We start from the raw sequence: 6,000 nt of genomic DNA on the forward strand, positions 1-6,000 counted from the left end.
CATTAGACTTAGTCCCTCAAATTTTGCAAACTTTCATATATCAGCATGTTATTTAAAAAGATACCACAAATAAGTTTGAGTCCAGCTTGCAAAACAGTAAAACCCTGTCTCAACATATAAAAAATTAAGATAAATTTTAAAAGGGCTGGGGAAGATAGCTCTGTATAAAAATCCTTGTTCAGTCCTTAGTACAAAGAAAGGAAGAGAGGGAAGGAGAAAAGAGAGGAAAGAGGAAAAGGGAGAAGGGAAAGGGAGGGAGAAGAGAGAAAAGATTTTTAGATGTTTAAAGCTCATTATATAACAAGGTTATGTAATTTCTTCTCAGGAAGAGGGAGGGGTGGGATTTCCAAATCAAAATGGTTCCCTTTTGCCTGGACTGGTTTTAATGAAGCTGTATTTTGGCTGTAAAGTCAGGGGATGGACTAAATGTCCCTCCAGATGCCTTTAAAGCTGCCTGCTATCCACTGTGTTGTAGAGTGGTAGAACGGAAGGCAGTTTTCCACCACAGAAGTCCAGCCCCCTTGTTTCACAGGGAGGAAACTGAGAACAGTGATAACGTGCCATTCACACTTGTATGATAATTATGAAAAATAAATGCTTCTCTTGAGTCTCATCTTTCTTTTAAAAAAACCTTTCAATTGATAAAAATATACATTCAAGATTTATGTGTGCACAATTTAAAGACTAGTGATATTTATTATAATTCAAAGAATGATAGTGAATAATTGAGAAATACATATGTACAAGTTAAATAATAATGAATAATCTTGAACCATCAAGACTATGAGACAGAACCCCACCAGAAATCTACAAGCTTGTTCAGAGCCTCTTTCTGATCTCATTCACTCCAAGAAGCACCTACTCTCTTGAGACCACAGAGGAAGCAGAAGGGTGGAGGGGACCAAAGTGTCCAACACAGCAAGTGGATGGATGGTGGTGCCATTCATGGAGATACAGAACTCCACGGGGTGCTGGAGGTGGGCAGGACAGGGTGCAAAGGATAATGCATTGACTCTTGCATTTGTTGAATCCCAGTTACTTGCAACTCAACAGAAGAGCGAGAAAGAAGCTGGTGCACAGAACAACTAACTCCTGTTCTTCCACTTTAATCTCTTCATATTCCACTCCATTGCTCCTGGGTGGGATTCAGCTGCCATGTGCAGGTGACCCCTTCTCAGGTAATTGGCAGTGGATACAGCCATTCATTTTGGAAGAAAAAGTTATTCATGGAAGTGAATTGGAATATTCCTGCCCTATGTCCCCCCAAATTTTAGAGTGCCTGACCCAGCGTTGGCCCATTTCCCACAAACTGGATTGCTCCTTTTGAAATAACACATCAGCTAAAGCAGCAGTAGACTAGAGTAAGTTGCACCGTCCAAGACCCCATTGATTCCTTCTATTTCTTCCCTCTGATGAACCTTACCTTACTTTTCCTTTCTTCTTTCTCTTCTTCTTTTTGAATTGTTTCTCTGTTTTCTTTTTCAGTAGCTTTTCCCAGTGCCTTGCCTGGGTTTATTACAGTCTGCTGTAAGTCTTAGGATTTAACTTCTTTCCTTAGGATTTAACTCCATTGGTGTGGAGTTATGCACCAACTCCACCAAAGTAACCAATAAAATATTGACATTACAGTCTAAACCCACATGTAAGAAAGAAAATCATTCTAAAATATTAAAGAGCCACAATCTACCAAAATGCACTTATGCCCACAGTAATTACACATATGTGATTGAACTGGAGTCATACCATAGCTCTTTCCCAAAAGAGGATCTTTCCCTGCTCAGGAGGTTTCTCAGAAGAAAGACCTTTGGCTGCAAGTACAAATTCAAGCTCCTATCCCTTAAGAGACAGGAAATTCCAGGAAATTTTAAACTCCAACTTTTTCTATTCTCTCTTTAGATGATCAATAGACAGATAGATAGCCAGACAGATAGATAGACAGATAGATATTGGGATCTAGTTCCATCCAGGGTCATTGTATTGTTCCATGGAAGAAAATCATGTGTTGGCTGGGAACATGAGCTAGAAAATCTATGATCCACTTTGTGTTCTATAAGTAGCAAGAGCATTAAAATAGCCTTCAAGTCCCATGGGTGCCATTGACATCAAATGCCAGCTCCAACCCCTCCGCCTTCTGCCCTTTTCTAATTTTAATAGTCTCTGGAAAGTCCAAATCAGTTCTTAAAACAATGAAATTCTAGTAGGTTTTGAGGTGCTGTGGTCATTTCTCTTGTTCTGGTAGATTTGGAATTTTGTTTAACCTGACCCATGCTGTATAGATAACCCGACCCATGCTGTCCACGTTCGAGCTTTGTGAACAATCAAAGCAATAGCTGATAGAAACAGTGAAGAAATTTTGAAGTTTATACTTAAAATTCAAGTAAATGCTTAAAATCACAAATTTTAAGGAATTTGGTAGTATTTAAAGGGAGGAAAACAGTAATTTTGTTGTTTTTCCAAATGTACTTTGAAAGCGAATGGAATAAAGAAAGGGCTGTAAAATAGGCTGAGAAGTCACATGGTGGCCCTGCAACCATTTTAACATAAAACAGCTTGAAGGCACTTTTAATTCTCTTTTGGATGTTATTTCTTCTTTGGGTTCTTAAAACAATGATCTCTACCCACACTCGTTAACTGGGAATTTTTAGCCACATCTGTCCCACATCTGAAAAGATCACATTTTTTTCTCTGTCAACATCTTGGGAAATTCTGTTCCAGAGATCACCCTCACATTTTACTTCTCCAGTAGAATCCAGTTTGGAATTCCACAAGTCCTATTTAACCACAGCCTGATGAGAGATGATGTCATTGTTTCTTACTCTCTAATGAATATTGGAGACCTCAGTATCCCTTTGAGACAGGAGATTACAGCGTAGCAAAGTTAGCTGGGGAAGCAGCTGTGACCTGTTAATTACAAAATCCCAGGACACATGCACAGAACAGTTACCAGAGCCCTGCATGTGGACTTCTTCCTAGAACCGGAGCAGGTTTTTGATGGGATGACCTAGATCTGCCATCAGCCTAAGGAATGGGTGATACAAAAAGCACAGTCCACACTGAGTTCTAGTCACTGTGCTCTCTCTTGCATGGTGGCCCACTCTCACCCTGTAGGGTGTACTTCTTTTCCTACTTTTATTTGGCCCAAACTCACTCTGCAGAGCCTGTTTCTTTTCTTACCTTTAATAAAATTTTGCTACCATTTGTGCTTGTCTTGACCAATTCTTTGCTCAAGACAGAAAGAATCTAGAAACCACCTTCAGAGGCAGACTCTAACACCCCTAAAAACAGCAACACCATAAAGCAGCCTGGAAAATAACAATTCAGCTTTTCTCCACATCAGTATCTGCCACTTTCCACTGATTGCTGGCCCGGCTTATGCAGCGCCACACTGCAGTTACCAGGCACAAAGGTCACCCTGGTCCAAGCCAGAACCACACAAGATGCTTCCCCAAATTTTCTAAAATAGGATGGTTTATAAATGTCATGGTCAACTCTTCTAGTGGTTCTGAGTTCTTAGTGTTAGCAATTGTGCCTTCAAAGTTTCCACTAGTTTTCTGTTTCATGGACCTTAGCTATCCTCTGGATAGACTTGGGAGATGTTTCTGTGTGTGCATGGTTAGTGTAGGAACTGAACCACTCAGTCTAAGAGGATTATGTGGGAGGAAATCCACAAGAATGTACATTTTTAAAGGAAGAAATGACAGGGATTGCTGGAGAGTAGATGAGGGCCAGAAAGGACTGCTGAGTCTGCTGTCATGGCCCCATAACGCGGGGTGTTCTCCCACGATGTTGGCAGTTCTAAGGTCCAGAGCCCCTGAACAAGGGAAACAACCAGGTATATGGTCTGGCCAGCGCCTTCTTAGAGTCACATGTCTACAGAGTCATGTTTTCTGTAACTGGTAGGTACAGAAGGACTCTTCCCATGGGAAAAATAGCTGCATACAGTGGGTCCAACAAAGGCCAGGGAGTAGGGCAAGTGTGGAGAGACTCCTTCTGGGATCCACCTTCTGCCAGGGATAGGTAGAAAAGACTTCTCTGTAAATCCGAAAATTGAGAAAACCCTTTAGAAATGCATGGGAGGGCCGAAGAGCCTTGCAAACCTGTGATGTGGGAAGCTACAGGTGTATAACAGGAGTGTGTGTGTGTGTGTGTGTGTGTGTGTGTGTGTGTGTGTGTGTGTTGAGGGTGGACCTGCTGACTAGAATGGCAGCTTGTGAAAAGAAGGTGAAGAGTTAAGGTGGCAAAGGCCTATTGGAGCCAAATTGTGGAGGACCTTAATGAGGCCCTGGGCTTCACCATAAATACTAACGATTGAGGATGTAGTTTTGAGCCTCCATCCTCAATTGACTGGCCCTAATGGTCTCATTTCATGCATCTGCCCCCCTCCCTCTGGCTGTAAGCAAAGAAGACAGAGGAAGAGATGGCAGGGTAGAAAAAGTGAAAGCAATGTTTCTCACAGTGGGATCCAATGGTAGGAAATCAGATAGTCCCACTGAGGTAGCACAGAAAAAAGAAAAAATAGGTAAGAAGGAGACAAGAAAATCTTAACTAAATCTCGTCCTTTTAAGGAGACCGCAACTTCTGTGACCCAGTCAGAATCACCCAAGGCAATCCACTGTCAGCGCCCCTTGGTTAAATTTAGGCTCCTTACCAGAGGATGGCTCCTACCAGACCCATCACACCCCAAGTTCCTCAGAAATACCAGAAGTCCATAAATTGGCTTCACTGAGAATGTAAAGACCAAGAACTTGATCCTAAGATAAAGGAATAGGTTGAGAGAAAGTTTAAATTATCTATCTAAAACAAAACAACCCTGAACTCATATCTGTAAAATGGGCCAGTTCCCTTCTTGGGGGTGGGCCACTTTTCCCCAGTGTTTCCCCTCCTTCAAGAGAAGCATAAGTGCTCTGTGTCCCAGGAAATAAGGCTCCTCACTCTTGGGGCCCACACTCTTCCTCTGAGTGTGTACTTTTTAATTTCTGCCTAACCTTCCCCAAGCCTCTTCCTGATGCATCCTGAAAATTCTTTCTCTGCAACAGGAGTCATCAAGCAAACCTGCAATCCTATTCTACAGGTGTGGTGGGTTAGTTTCCTTATCTCAGCGTCAGGAATCTCCTCAAGCCCTATTTGGCGACACTCCTCTCCCATATTCATTCATTCAACAGGTATGTATTGGGTGCCTACTGTGTACAAGGTGCTTTGGGTTTACTATGGAATCATAAATGTCAGGTAAGAATAAACCTGAATGAAGTCCAAGGCCTTCAAAGAAATATGAGCACAAATAAATTCGTTATTTGAGAGAGCTACCAAAGCCATGAGAAGAAAGGATGAAGTCTTAGATTTCCTGCTTGGAACTGGAAACACAGACCAGTTGTCTAAAGCAACAGGCAAATGGGAAAGCTTTCTGGATATGTGCAAGTGCATCTGGTTGTCAACGGCAGTATACTCTGTCAGTGTCATCCTCTTTCAAGTGTTCTAACTATAGAAACAGCACTCAATGGCACTCTTAGTGTTTAAGACACCAGGTGCAAGTAATTTCAACACTGAAACTTCAGCCTGGGACCTCTGCATTCCCATTGGTCTGTAGTGATAACTGGAGTACATCAACAGAGTGACCAAAATGGGTTACATGTCACCTCTGAGACTCAAACTCACTTGGCTGTAAGGGGCAAGTGTGGGTTTCCATCCTCAGAACCATTTCTAGACAAGGGCTGGCCCTGTCCATGAGGTTACAAGGCTGTGCTTGCCAGAAACAGCTTCCAAAAGAGGTTTAATGTCAGTTGAGTGGAGCACCCCTCCTACGGGGGCGGGGAGGGGGTAAGACTGAAGTAGGATAGAAGAAATAAAGACAGGTAGAAAGGAGACAAAGGAAATCATGTTTTAAATTACATTTTTAATATAAACTGCAGGTTAGGAACACAAACCCAGTCTAAAATTCCTAAGGTTCTTAAAGACACAATAAGCCTACCCGTGATGGGAAACATTTTTTTCAGTGACAACAAA

Source organism: Chinchilla lanigera, unplaced genomic scaffold (genome assembly GCF_000276665.1).
Source record: "Chinchilla lanigera isolate Chin_1 unplaced genomic scaffold, ChiLan1.0 scaffold00001, whole genome shotgun sequence".
NCBI lineage: Eukaryota > Metazoa > Chordata > Mammalia > Rodentia > Chinchillidae > Chinchilla > Chinchilla lanigera.